Here is a 16,567-nt window from a genome sequence, read left to right as displayed (position 1 = left end):
CAATCATAATATAGCAAAATAAGATGCATAAAAGATAAACATCACATGCAATCATAATATGTGACATGATATGGCCATCATCATCTTGTGCCTTTGATCTCCATCTCCAAAGCATCATCATGATCTCCATCGTCACCGGCTTGACACCTTGATCTCCATCGTAGCGTCGTGGTCGTCTCGCCAACTATTGCTTCTACAACCGCTAACGCATAGTGATAAAGTAAAGCAATTACATGGCGTTTGCATTTCATACAACAAAGCGGCAACCATAAGGCTCCTGCCAGTTGCCAATAAATTTTACAAAACATGATCATCTCATACAATAATGTATATCAAATCATGTCTTGACCATATCACATCACAACATGCCCTCCGAAAACAAGTTAGATGTCATCTACTTTGTTGTTGCAAGTTTTACGTTGCTGCTACAGGCTTCTAGCAAGAACCATTCTTACCTACACATCAAAACCACAAGGGTGGTTTTTCAAGTTTATTGTTTTAACCTTCAACAAGGACCGGCCGCAGTCAAATTCGATTCAACTAAAGTTGGAGAAACAGCACCCGCCAGCCACCTTTATGTAAAACTAGTTGCATGTCTGTCGATGGAACCGGTCTCATGAACGTGGTCATGTAAGGTTGGTCCGGGCCGCTTCATCCAACAATACCGCCGAATCAAAATAAGACACTGGTGGTAAGCAGTATGACGATCACCGCCCACAACTCTCTATCTTCTACTCGTGCATATCATCTACGCATAGACCTGGCTCGGATGCCACTGTTGGGAAACGTAGCATGTGTTGGGGAACGTAGTAATTTCAAAAAAATTCCTACGCACACGCAAGATCATGGTGATGCATAGCAACGGGAGGGGCGAGTGTTGTCTACATACCCTCGTAGAACGTAAGCGGAAGCGTTATGACAACGCGGTTGATGTAGTCGTACATCTTCACGATCGACCGATCCTCGGTACCGTACGTACGGCATCTCCGCGTTCAGCACACGTTCAGCTCGGTGACGTCCCGCGAACTCACGATCCAGTAGAGCTTCAGGGAAGAGCTTCATCAGCATGACGGTGTGGTGACAGTGTTGATGAAGCTACCAACGCAGGGCTTCGCCTGAGCACCGCTACGATATGACCGAGGTGGATTGTGGTGGAGGGGAGCACCGCACACGGCTAAGAAAGATCAATGATCAACTTGTGTGTCTTGGGGTGCCCCCTGCCCCCATATACAAAGGAGCAAGAGGTGGCCGGCCGGCCCTTGCAGGGCGCGCCAGGAGGAGGAGTCCTCCACCTAGTAGGAGTATGACTCCCCTTTCCTACTCCTACTAGGAGGGGAAAGGAAGGAGGAGAGGGAGAAGGAAGGAGAGGGAGGAAAGGAGGAAAGGGGGGCGTCCCCCTAGTCCAATTTGGTTTGGGCTAGGGGGGCTGCGCTCCCTGCCTTGTCCTGCCTCCTCTCTTCCACCACTTGGCCCATGAGGCCCAATACTTCTTCCCCCGTATTCCCGTAACTCCCCGGTACTCCAAAAAATACCCGAATCACTCAGAACCTTTCCGATGTCCGAATATAGTCGTCCAATATATAGATCTTTCCGTCTCGACCATTTCGAGACTCCTCGTCATGTCCCTGATCTCATCCGGGACTCCGAACTACCTTTGGTACATCAAAACACATAAACTCATAATACCGATTGTCACAGAACTTTAAGCGTGCGGACCCTACGGGTTCGAGAACTATGTAGACATGACCGAGACACGTCTCTGGTCAATAACCAATAGCGGAACCTGGATGCTCATATTGGTTCCTACATATTCTACGAAGATCTTTATCAGTCAAACCGCATAACAACATACGTTGTTCCCTTTGTCATCGGTATGTTACTTGCCCGAGATTCGACTGTCGGTATCTCAATACCTAGTTCAATCTCGTTACCGGCAAGTCTCTTTACTCATTTCGTAATACATCATCCCGCAACTAACTCATTAGTTACAATGCTTGCAAGGCTTATAGTGGTGTGCATTACCGAGAGGGCCTAGAGATACCTCTCTGACAATTGGAGTGACAAATCCTAATCTCGATATATGCCAACTCAACAAGTACCATCAGAGACACCTGTAGAGCACCTTTATAATCACCTAGCTACGTTGTGACATTTGGTAGCACACATAGTGTTCCTCCGATATTCGGGAGTTGCATAATCTCATAGTCATAGGAACATGTATAAGTCATGAAGAAAGCAATAGCAATATACTAAACGATCAAATGCTAAGCTAATGAAATGGGTCAAGTCAATCACATCATTCTCTAATGATGTGATCCCATTAATCAAATGACAACTCATGTCTATGGATAGGAAACTTAACCATCTTTGATTCAACGAGCTAGTCAAGTAGAGGCATACTAGTGACACTTTGTTTGTCTATGTATTCACACATGTACTAAGTTTCTGGTTAATATAATTCTAGCATGAATAATAAACATTTATCATGATATAAGGAAATAAATAATAACTTTATTATTGCCTATAGGGCATATTTCCTTCAGTCTCCCACTTGCACTAGAGTCAATAATCTAGTTCACATCTTTATGTGATTAGTTCACAGCTCCATGTGACTAATACCCAAAGGGTTTACTAGAGTCAATAATCTAGTTCACATCGCTATGTGATTAACACCCAAAGAGTGGTCATGTTTTGCTTGTGAGAGAAGTTTAGTCTACGGGTCTGCAACATTCAGATCCCTATGTATTTCGCAAATTTCTATGTCTACAATGCTCTGCACGGAGCTACTCTAGCTAATTGCTCCCACTTTCAATATGTATCCAGATCGAGACTTAGAGTCATCTAGATCGATGTAAAAAGCTTGCATCGACGAACTCTTTACGACGAACTCTTTTATCACCTCCATAACCGAGAAATATTTCCTTAGTCCTCTAAGGATAATTTTGACCGATGTCCAGTGATCTACTCCTAGATCACTATTGTACTCCCTTGCCAGAATGATGCTAAGGTATACAATAGGACTGGTAAACAGCATAGCATAATTTATAGAACCTATTGATGTCTACTACACAACCTTCTTCTTCTAGACGTTGTTGGGCCTCCAAGTGCATAGGTTTGTAGGACAGTAGCAAACTTCCCTCAAGTGGATGACCTAAGGTTTATCAATCCGTAGGAGGCGTAGGATGAAGATGGTCTCTCTCAAGCAACCCTCCAACCAAATAACAAAGAGTCTCTTGTGTCCCCAACACACCCAATACAATGGTAAATTGTATAGGTGCACTAGTTCGGCGAAGAGATGGTGATACAAGTGGTATATGGATTGTAGATAAAGGTATTTGTAGTATGAAATTATAAAAACAGCAAGGTAACTAATGATAAAAGTGAGCGTAAACGGTATTGCAATGATAGGAAACAAGGCCTAGGGTTCATACTTTCACTAGTGCAAGTCCTCTCAACTATAATAACATAATTGGATCACATAACTATCCCTCAACATGCAACAAAGAGTCACTCCAAAGTCACTAATATCGGAGAACAAACAAAGAGAGTATGGTAGGGTACGAAACCACCTCAAAGTTATTATTTCCAATCAATCTGTTGGGCTATTCCTATAAGTGTCACAAACAGCCCTAGAGTTCGTACTAGAATAACACCTTAAGACACAAATCAACCAAAACCCTAATGTCACCTCAAGTATCCATGGGCATGATCATACGATATGCATCACACAATCTCAGATTCATCTATTCAACCAACACATAGAACTTCAAAGAGTGCCCCAAAGATTCTACCGGAGAATCACGATGAAAACGTGTGCCAACCCCTATGCATAGGTTCATGGGCGGAACCCGCAAGTTGATCACCAAAACATACATCAAGTGAATCACGTGATATCCCATTGTCACCACAGATACGCATGGCAAGACATACATCAAGTGTTCTCAAATCTTTAAAGACTCAATCCGATAAGATTACTTCAAGGGGAAAACTCAATCCATTACAAGAGAGTAGGGGGGGAGAAACATCATAGGATCCAACTATAATAGCAAAGCTCGCGATACATCAAGATCGTACCACCTCAGGAACACGAGAGAGAGAGAGAGAGAGAGAGAGAACAAACACATAGCTACTGGTACATACACTCATCCCCGAGGGAGAACTACTCCCTCCTCGTCATGGAGAGCACCGGGATGATGAAGATGGCCATTGGAGAGGGATTCTCCCTCCGGCACGGTGCCGGAACGGGTCTAGATTGGTTTTCAGTGGCTACGGAGGCTTCTGGCGGCGGAACTCCCGATCTATTGTGCTCCCCCATCATTTTAGGGTATATGGAGATATATAGGCGGAAGAAGTACGTCAGGGGAGCCAGGAGGGTGGAGGGCGTGCCCAGGGGGTGGGCGTGCCACCCTGCCTCGTGGCTTCCTCATTCATCCCCTTACATGCACTCCAAGTCCTCTGGGTTTCTTCTGGTCCAAAAATAAGTTCTGTGAAGTTTCAGGTCAATTGGACTCCATTTGATTTTCCTTTTCTACGATACTCTAAAACAAGGAAAAACAGAAACTGGCACTAGGCTCTAGGTTAATAGGTTAGTCCCAAAAATCATATAAAATAGCATATAAAGGCATATAAAACATCCAAGGTTGATAATATAATAGCATGGAACAATCAAAATTATAGATACGTTGGAGACGTATCAGCATCCCCAAGCTTAATTCCTGCTCGTCCTCGAGTAGGTAAATGATAAAAACATAATTTTTGATGTGGAATGCTACCTAACATATTCATCATGTATTTCTCTTTATTGTAGAAAGAATATTCAGATCCATAAGATTCAAGACAAAAGTTTAATATTGACATAGAAACAAAAATACTTCAAGCATACTAACTAAGCAATCATGTCTTCTCAAAATAACATGGCCAAAGAAAGTTCATCCCTACAAAATCATATAGTTTGGTCATGCTCCATTTTCGTCACACAAGAATGCTCTCATCATGCACAACCCTGATGACAAGCCAAGCAATTGTTTCATACTTTAGTAATCTCAAACTCATAAACCTTCACGCAATACATGAGCGCGAGCCATGGACATAGCACTATGGGTGGAATAGAATATGATGATGGGGGTTATGTGGAGAAGACAAAAAGGAGAAAGTCTTACATCGACGCGGCTAATCAATGGGCTAGGGAGATGCCCATCAATTGATGTCAATGCAAGGAGTAGGGATTACCATGCAACGGATGCACTAGAGCTATAAATGTATGAAAGCTCAACAAAAGAAACTAAGTGGGTGTGCATCCAACTTGCTTGCTCACGAAGACCTAGGGCACTTGAGGAGGCCCATTGTTGGAATATACAAGCCAAGTTCTATAATGAAAATTCCCAATAGTATATGAAAGTGACAAAACAAGAGACTCTCTATCATGAGGATTATGGTGCTACTTTGAAGCGCAAGTGTGGCAAAGGACAGTAGCATTGTCCCTTCTCTCTTTTTCTCTCATTTTTTTGGGCCTTCTCCCTTTTTTATGGGCTTTCTCTTTTTTTGGGCCTTCTCTTTTTTCTATGGCCTTTCTCTTTCTTTTATTCCTCACTTCTATTTATTTACAACTCAATGATTACAACTCGATGCTAGAACAAAAGATGACTCTATATGAATGCCTCCGGCGGTGTACCGGGATATGCAATGAACCAAGAGTGACATGTATGAAAGAATTATGTACGGTGGCTTTGCCACAAATACTATGTCAACTACATGATCATGCTAAGCAATATGACAATGATGAATGTGTCATGATAAACGGAATGGTGGAAAGTTGCATGGCAATATATCTCGGAATGGCTATGGAAATGCCATAATAGGTAGGTATGGTGGCTGTTTTGAGGAAGATATAAGGAGGTTTATGTGTGAATGAGCATATCATATCACGGGGTTTGGATGCACCGGCGAAGTTTGCACCAACTCTCATTGTGAGAAAGGGCAATGCACGGTACCGAAGAGGCTAGCAATGATGGAAGGGTGAGAGTGCGTATAATCCATGGACTCAACATTAGTCATAAAGAACTCACATACTTATTGCAAAAATCTACAAGTCATCAAAAACCTCGGCACTACGCGCATGCTCCTAGGGGGATAGATTGGTAGGAAAAGACCATCGCTCGTCCCCGACCGCCACTCATAAGGAAGACAATCAAAGAACACCCCATGTTTCAAATTTGTTGCACAATGTTTATCATACGTGCATGCTACGGGACTTGCAAACTTCAACACAAGCATTTCTAAAATTCACAACTACTCAACTAGCACGACTTTGATATTATTACCTCCATATCTCAAAACAATCATCAAGTATCAAACTTCTCTTAGTATTCAATGCACTCTATATGAAAGTTTTTATTATATCCCTCTTGGATGCCCATCATACTAGGACTAGTTTCATAACCAAAGAAAATTACCATGCTGCTCTAAAGACTCTCAAAATAATATAAGTGAAGCATGAGAGATCAATTATTTCTTCAAAATAAAACCACCACCGTGCTCAAAAAAGATATAAGTGAAGCACTAGAGCAATGACAAACTACTCCAAAAGATATAAGTGAAGCTCAATGAGTAGTCGAATAATTATGCAACTATGTGAAGACTCTCTAACATTTAATAAATTCAGATCTTGGTATTTTATTCAAACAGCAAGCAAAACTAAATAAAATGACATTCTAAGAATAGCAAACCTCATGTGAAGAAGCAAAAACTTAGGATCAACTGAAACTAACCGATAGTTGTTGAAGAAGAAAGGTGGGATGCCAACCGGGGCATCCCTAAACTTAGAAGCTTGAGACTTCTTGAAATATTATCTTGGGATGCCTTGGGCATACCCAAGCTTGAGCTTTTGTGTCTCCTTAATTCCTCTCATATCACGGTCTCCCTAAATCTCAAAAGCTTCATCCACACAAAACTCAACAAGGACTTGTGAGATAAGTTAGTATAAACCATTGCCAAAACCTTATCATACTCTACTGTAGAAAATCACTAAAATTATTATTCATCATTCCATACTAAATGCCTCGGCATATCTAATAGTCCTATCCTCAAATAGAATCATTAAAGAAGCAAACATATGCAAACAATGCAAACATAACAGCAATCTGCCTAAACAGGATAGTCTGTAAAGAGTGCAGCAAGATCCATACTTACCTAAATCCGAAAATTATGAAAGAACATTCCCACTGTAGTAAATTTATTAGAGCTTAATATGCAAAATGTTTCATCATTTTATCACATTCTGACTTTTCTAGGGAATTATTGCAACAGCGGTAAACTTTCTGTTTTCAAACAGCAACATGAAGACTTGTAACATAGGCATAGTAAAGACTATCAATGCCACTTTTATTGAAATAAGAGATGCAAAACATTGTTCTAAATAACAGCAAGCAAATACTAACAAAATAAATTGACTCTCCAATCAAAACACATATCATGTGGTGAATAAAAATATAGCTCCAAGTAAAGTTACCGATGGAAGTAGACGAAAGAGGGGATGCCATCCGGGGCATCCCCAAGCTTAGGCTCTTGGTTGTCCTTGACTATTACCTTGGGGTGACTTGGGCATACCCAAGCTTAGGCTCTTGCCACTCCTTATTCCATAGTCCATCGAATCTTTACCCAAAACTTGAAAACTTCACAACACAAAACTTAACAGAAAACTCGTAAGCTCCGTTAGCGAAAGAAAACAAAACACCACTTCAAGGTACTCTAATGAACTCATTCTATATTTATATTGGTGTTAAACCTACTGTATTACAACTTCTCTATGGTTTATAAACTATTTTACTAGCCATAGATTCATCAAAATAAGCAAACAACACACGAAAAACAGAATCTGTCAAAAACAGAACAGTCTGTAGTAATCTGGATCAAACGTATACTTCTGGAACTCATAAAATTCTCAAATAAATTGCTTGACGTGAGGAATTTATCTATTAATCATATGCAAAAATAATTAACTAAATAGCACTCTCCAATAAAAAATGGCAGCAATTCTCGTGAGCGCTAAAGTTTCTGTTTTTTACAGCATGATCAACAAGACTTTCCTCAAGTCTTCCCAAAGGTTCTACTTGGCACAAACACTAATTAAAAGCATAAACCACATCTAAACAGAGGCTAGATGAATTATTTATTAATAAACAGGAACAAAAAGCAAGGAACAAAAATAAGATTGGGTTGCCTCCCAACAAGCTCTATCGTTTAACGCCCCTAGCTAAGCATGATGATTTCAATGATGCTCACATAAAAGATAAGAATTGAAACATAAAGAGAGCATCATGAAGAATATGACTAGCACATTTAAGTCTAACCCACTTCCTATGCATAGGGATTTTGTGAGCAAACAACTTATGGGAACAATAATCAACTAGCATAGGAAGGCAAAACAAGCATAACTTCAAAACTTTAAGCACATAGAGAGGAAACTTGATATTATTGCAATTCCTACAAGCATATATTCCTCCCTCATAATAATTTTCAGTAGCATCATGAATGAATTCAACAATATAACCAGCACCTAAAACATTCTTTTCATAATCTACAAGCATAGAAATTTTATTACTCTCCACACAAGCAAAATTCTTCTCATGAATAATAGTGGGAGCAAACTCAACAAAATAATTATCATGTGAGGCATAATCCAATTGAAAACCAAAATCATGATGATAGGTTTCATGGATATCATTATTCTTTATAGCATACAAGTCATCACAATAATCATCATAGTTAGCAACTTTGTTCTCATAATCAATTGGAACCTCTTCCGAAATAGTGGATTCATCACAAAATAAAGTCATGACCTCTCCAAATCCACTTTCATCAATATAATCATTATGAATAGGAGTCATGCTTTCATCATAATAAATTTGTTCATCAAATCTTGGGGGACAAAAAATATCATCTTCATCAAACATAGCTTCCCCAAGCTTGTGGCTTTGCATATCATTAGCATCATGGATATTCAAGGAATTCATACTAACAACATTGCAATCATGCTCATCATTCAAATATTTAGTGCCAAACATTTTAATGCATTCTTCTTCTAACACTTTGGCACAATTTTCCTTTCCATCATACTCACGAAAGATATTAAAAATATGAAGCGTATGAGGCAAACTTAATTCCATTTTTTTAATTTTCTTTTATAAACTAAACAAGTGATAAAACAAGAAACTAAAAGACTCGATTGCAAGATCTAAAGATATACCTTCAAGCACTCACCTCCCCGGCAACGGCGCCAGAAAAGAGCTTGATGTCTACTACACAACCTTCTTCTTGTAGACGTTGTTGGGCCTCCAAGTGCAGAGGTTTGTAGGACAGTAGCAAATTTCCCTCAAGTGGATGACCTAAGGTTTATCAATCCGTAGGAGGCATAGGATGAAGATGGTCTCTCTCAAGCAACCCTGCAACCAAATAACAAAGAGTCTCTTGTGTCCCCAACACACCCAATACAATGGTAAATTGTATAGGTGCACTAGTTCGGTGAAGAGATGGTGATACAAGTGGTATATGGATGGTAGATAAAGGTATTTGTAATCTGAAATTATAAAAACAGCAAGGTAACTAATGATAAAAGTGAGCGTAAACGGTATTGCAATGATAGGAAACAAGGCCTAGGGTTCGTACTTTCACTAGTGCAAGTTCTCTCAACAATAATAACATAATTGGATCACATAACTATCCCTCAACATGCAACAAAGAGTCACTCCAAAGTCACTAATAGCGGAAAATAAATGAAGAGATTATGGTAGGGTATGAAACCACCTCAAAGTTATTCTTTCCAATCAATCTGTTGGGCTATTCCTATAAGTGTCACAAATAGCCCTAGAGTTCGTACTAGAATAACACCTTAAGACACAAATCAACCAAAACCCTAATGTCACCTAGATAATCCAACATCACCTCAAGTATCCGTGGGTATGATCATACGATATGCATCACACAATCTCAGATTCATCTATTCAACCAACACATAGAACTTCAAAGAGTGCCCCAAAAATTCTACTGGAGAATCACGACGAAAACGTGTGCCAACCCCTATGCATAGGTTCATGGGCGGAACCCGCAAGTTGATCACCAAAACATACATCAAGTGAATCACGTGATATCCCATTGTCACCACAGATACGAACGACAAGACATACATCAAGTGTTCTCAAATCTTTAAAGACTCAATCCGATAAGATTACTTCAAGGGGAAAACTCAATCCATTACAAGAGAGTAGAGGGGGGAAGAAACATCATAGGATCCAACTATAATAGCAAAGCTCGCGATACATCAAGATCGTACCACCTCAAGAACACGAGAGAGAGAGAGAGAGAGATCAAACACATAGCTACTGGTACATACCCTCAACCCCGAGGGAGAACTACTCCCTCCTCATCATGGAGAGCACCGGGATAATGAAGATGGCCACCGGAGAGGGATTACCCCTCCGGCAGGGTGCCAGAACGGGTCTAGATTGGTTTTCGGTGGCTATGGAGGCTTCTGGTGGCGGAACTCCCGATCTATTGTGCTCCTCCATCATTTTAGGGTATATGGAGATATATAGGCAGAAGAAGTACGTCAGGGGAGCCACGAGGGTGGAGGGCGCGCCTAGGGGGGTGGGCGTGCCCCCTGCCTCGTGGCTTCCTCATTGATCCCCTTACATGCACTCCAAGTCTTCTGGATTTCTTCTGGTCCAAAAAGAAGTTCCGTGAAGTTTCAGGTCAATTGGACTCTGTTTGATTTTCCTTTTCTGTGATACTCTAAAACAAGGAAAAAATAGAAACTGGCACTGGGCTCTAGGTTAGTAGGCTAGTCCCAAAAATCATATAAAATAGCATATAAAGGCATATAAAACATCCAAGGTTGATAATATAATAGCATGGAACAATCAAAAATTATAGATACGTTGGAGACGTATCACCTATGACTGAGGCATAGGGAATGACTTTTCATTCTCTTTCTATGTTCTGATGTGGTCGGGTTTTGAGTCTTTAGTCAACTTCACACCTTGCAACACAGGCAAGAACTCCTTCTTTGACTGTTCCATTTTGAACTACTTCAAAATCTTGTCAAGGTATGTACTCATTGAAAAAACTTATTAAGCGTCTTGATCTATCTCTTTAGATCTTGATGCTCAATGTGTAAGCAGCTTCATCGAGGTCTTTCTTTGAAAACTCTTTTCAAACACTCCTTTATGCTTTCTAGAAAATTCTACATTATTTCCGATCAACAATATGTCATTCACATATACTTATCAGAAATGTTGTAGTGCTCCCACTCACTTTCTTGTAAATACAGGCTTCACCGCAAGTCTGTATAAAACCATATGCTTTGATCACTTTATCAAAGCATATATTCCAACTCTGAGATGATTGCACCAGTCCATAGATGGATTGCTGGAGCTTGCTCACTTTGTTAGTACCTTTTAGGATCGACAAAACCTTATGGTTGCATCATATACAACTCTTCTTTAAGAAATCCATAAAGGAATACAGTTTTGACATCCATTTGCCAGATTTCATAAAATGCGGCAACTGCTAACATGATTCAGACAGACTTTTAAGCATCGATACGAGTGAGAAAATCTCATCATAGTCAACACCTTGAACTTGTTGAAAACGTTTTGCAACAATTTGAGCTTTGTAGATAGTAACACTACTATCAGCGTCCATCTTCCTCTTGAAGATCCATTTATTCTTAATGACTCACCGAACATCGGGCAAGTCAATCAAAGTCCATACTTTGTTCTCATACATGGATCCCATCTCAGATTTCATGGCCTCAAGCCATTTCACGGAATCTGGGCTCATCATCGCTTCCTCATAGTTCATAGGTTCGTCATGGTCAAGTAACATGACATCCAGAACAGGATTACCGTACCACTCTGGTGCGGATCTCACTTTGGTTGACCTACGAGGTTCGGTAGTAACTTGATCTGAAGTTTCATGATCATCATCGTTAGCTTCCTCACTAATTGGTGTAGGTGTCACAGGAACCGGTTTCTGTGATGAACTACTCTCCAATAAGGGAGCAGGTATAGTTACCTCATCAAGTTCTACTTTCCTCCCACTCACTTCTTTCGAGACAAACTCCTTCTCTAGAAAGGATCCATTCTTAGCAACGAATGTCTTGCCTTCGGATATGTGATAGAAGGTGTACCCAATTGTCTCCTTTGGGTATCCTATGAAGACACATTTCTCCAATTTGGGTTTGAGCTTATCAGGATGAAACTTTTTCACATAAGCATCGCAACCCCAAACTTTAAGAAACGACAACTTTGGTTCCTTGCCAAACCACAGTTCATATGGCGTCGTCTCAACGGATTTAGATGGTGCCCTATTTAACGTGAATGCAGCTGTCTCTAATGCGTAACCCCAAAACGATAGTGCTAAATCGGTAAGAGACATCATAGATTGCACCATACCTAATAATGTATGGTTACGATGTTCGGACACACCATTACGATGTGGTGTTCCAGGTGGCGTGAGTTGCGAAACTATTCCGCATTGTTTCAAATGAAGACCAAACTCGTAACTCAAATATTCTCCTCCACGATCATATCGTAGAAACTTTACTTTATTGTTACGATGATTTTCCACTTCACTCTGAAATTATTTAAACTTTTCAAATGTTTCGGATTTATGTTTCATCAAGTAGATATACCCATATCTTACTCAAATTATCTATGAAGGTCAGAAAATAACGATACCTGTCGCGAGCCTCAACACTCATTGGACTGCATACATCAGTATGTATTATTTCCAACAAGTCTGTTGCTCGCTCCATTGTTCCGAAGAACGGAGTCTTAGTCATCTTGCCCATGAGGCATGGTTCGCAAGCATCAACTGATTCATAATCAAGTGATTCCAAAAGCCCATCAGCATGGATTTTCTTCATGTGCTTTACATCAATATGACCTAAACGGCAGTGCCACAAATAAGTTGCACTATCATTATTAACTTTGCATCTTTTGGCTTCAATATTATGAATATGTGTATTACTATGATCGAGATTCAATAAACCATTCACCTTGGGTGTAAGACCATTGAAGGTTTTATTCATGTAAACAGAACAACAATTATTCTCTGACTTTAAATGAATAATTGTATTGCAATAAACATGATCAAATCATATTCATGCTTAACGCAAACACCAAATAACATTTATTTAGGTTCAACACTAATCACGAAAGTATAGGGAGTGTGCGATGATGACCATATCAATCTTGGAACCACTTCTAACACACATCGTCACTTCACCCTTAACTAGTCTCTATTCATTCTGCAACTCCCGTTCCGAGTTACTAATCTCAGCAACTAAACTAGTATCAAATACTGAGGGGTTGCTATAAACACTAGTAAAGTACACATCAATAACATGTATATCAAATATAGCTTTGTTCACTTTGCCATCCTTCTTATCCGCCAAATACTTGGGGAAGTTCTGTTTCCAGTGACTAGTCCCTTTATAGTAGAAGCACTTAGTCTCAGGCTTAGGTCTAGACTTGGGCTTCTTCACTTGAGCAGCAACTTGCTTGCCATTCTTCTTGAAGTTCCCCTTCTTCCCTTTGCCCTTTTCTTGAAACTAGTGGTCTTGTCAACCATCAACACTTGATGCTTTTCTTGATTTCTACCTTCGTCGATTTCAGCATCACGAAGAGATTGGGAATCGTTTCCGTTATCCCTTTCATATTATAGCTTATCACGAAGTTCCAGTAACTTGGTGATAGTGACTAGAAAATTCTGTCAATCGCTATCTTATCTGGAAGATTAACTCCCACTTGATCCAAGTTATTGTAGTACTCAAACATTCTCAGCACATGCTCACTAGCTGAGCTATTCTCCTCCATCTTGTAGGCAAAGTGCTTGCCAAAGGTCTCATACCTTTCGACATGGGCATGAGTCTGAAATACTAATTTCAACTCTTGGAACATCTCATATGCTCTATGGCATTCAAAATGTCTTTGAAGCCCCGATTCTAAGCCGTAAAGCATGGTGCACTAAACTATCAAGTAGTCATCATATCGAGCTCGCCAAACGTTCATAATGTCTGCATCTGCTCCTGCAATGGGTCTGTCACCTAGCGGTGCATCAAGGACATAATTCTTCTATGCAGCAATGAGGATAATCCTCAGATCATGGATCCAATCCGCATCATTGCTACTAACATCTTTCAACTTAGTTTTTCTCTAGGAACATATCAAAAATAAACGGGGAGCTACATCGCGAGCTATTGATCTACAACATAGTTATGCAAATACTATCAGGACTAAGTTCATGATAATTAAAGTTCAATTAATCATATTACTTAAGAACTCCCACTTAGATAGACACCCCTCTAGTCATCTAAATGATCACGTAATCCAAATCAACTAAACCATGTCCGATCATCACGTGAGATGGAGTAGTTTTCAATGGTGAACATCACTATGTTGATCATATCTACTATATGATTCACGCTCGACCTTTCGTTCTCCAATGTTCCGAGGCCATATCTGCATATGCTAGGCTCGTCAAGTTTAACCCGAGTATTTATGCGTGTGCAAAACTGGCTTGCACCCGTTGTATACGAACGTAGAGCTTATCACACCCGATCATCACATGGTGTCTCGGCACGACAAACTTTGGCAACGGTGCATACTCAGGGAGAACACTTGTACCTTGAAATTTAGTGAGAGATCATCTTATAATGCTACCGTCAATCAAAACAGAATAAGATGCATAAAAGATAAACATCACATACAATCAATATATGTGACATGATATGGCCATGATCATCTTGTGCCTTTGATCTTCATCTCCAAAGTACTGTCATGATCTCTATTGTCACCGGCATGACACCATGATCTCCATCATCTTGATCTCTATCAATGTGTCGTCATATGGTCATCTCGCCAACTATTGCTTCTGCAACTATTGCTATCGCACAGCGATAAAGTAAAGCAATTGTATGACGCTTGCATCTTATGCAATAAAGAGACAACCATAAGGCTTCAGCCAGTTGCCGATAACTTTAAAAAAACATGATCATCTCATACAACAATTTATATCTCATCACGTCTTGACCATATCACATCACAACATGCCCTGCAAAAACAAGTTAGACGTCCTCTACTTTGTTGTTGCAAGTTTTATGTGGCTGCTACGGGCTCAGCAAGAACCGTTCTTACCTACTCATCAAAACCACAACGATATTTCTTCAAGTTAGTGCTGTTTTAACCTTCAACAAGGACCGGGCGTAGTCACACTCGGTTCAACTAAAGTTGGAGAAACTGACACCCGCCAGCCACCTATGTGCGAAGCACGTCGGTAGAACCAGTCTCGCGTAAGCGTACGCGTAATGTCGGTTCGGACCGCTTCATCCAACAATACCGCCGAACCAAAGTATGACATGCTGGTAAGCAGTATGACTTGTATCGCCCACAACTCACTTGTGTTCTACTCGTGCATATAACATCTACGCATAAACCTAGCTCGGATGCCACTGATGGGGAACGTAGTAATTTCAAAAAAAATCCTACGCGCACGCAAGATCATGGTGATGCATAGCAACGAGAGGGGAGAGTGTTGTCTACGTACCATCGTAGACTGTAAGCGGAAGCGTTATGACAACGTGGTTGATGTAGTTGTACGTCTTCATGATCGACCGATCCTCGGTACCGAACGTACGGCACCTCCGCGTTCAGCACACGGTCAGCTCGGTGACGTCCTGCGAACTCACGATCCAGTAGAGCTTTGGTGAAGAGCTTCATCAGCACGACGGTGTGGTGACAGTGTTGATGAAGCTACCGATGCAGGTCTTCGCCTAAGCACCGCTACGATATGACCGAGGTGGATTATGGTGGAGGGGGGCACCGCACATGGCTAAGAAAGATCAATGATCAACTTGTCTATCTTGGGGTGCCCCCCTGCCCCCGTATATAAAGGAGCAAGGGGGGAGGCCGAACGGCCCTTGCAGGGCGCGCTAGGAGGAGGAGTCCTCCTCCTAGTAGGAGTAGGACTCCCCTTTCCTACTCCTACTAGGAGGGGGAAAGGAAGGAGGAGAGGGAGAAGGAAGGAGAGGGAGGAAAGGAGGAAAGGGGGGCCGTCCCCCTAGTCCAATTCGGTTTGGGCTAGGGGGGCGCGCACCCTGCCTTGTCCTGCCTCCTCGCTTCCACCACTTGGCCCATGAGGCCCAATACTTCTTCCCCCGTATTCCCGTAACTCTCCGGTACTCCGAAAAATACCCGAATCACTCGGAACCTTTCCGATGTCCGAATATAGTAATCCAATATATCAATCTTTACGTCTCAGCCATTTTGAGACTCCTCGTCGTGTCCCCGATCTCATCCGAGACTCTGAACTACCTTTGGTACATCAAAACACATAAACTCATAATACCGATCGTCACAGAACTTTAAGCGTGCGGACCCTACGGGTTCGAGAACTATGTAGACATGACCGAGACACGTCTCCGGTCAATAACCAATAGCGGAACCTGGATGCTCATATTGGTTCCTACATATTCTACGAAGATCTTTATCGGTCAAACCGCATAACAACA

This window comes from Triticum aestivum, chromosome 3A (assembly GCF_018294505.1).
Source record: "Triticum aestivum cultivar Chinese Spring chromosome 3A, IWGSC CS RefSeq v2.1, whole genome shotgun sequence".
NCBI lineage: Eukaryota > Viridiplantae > Streptophyta > Magnoliopsida > Poales > Poaceae > Triticum > Triticum aestivum.
The sequence above is the reverse complement of the archived record's forward strand: the minus strand, read 5'-3'. Positions refer to the sequence as shown.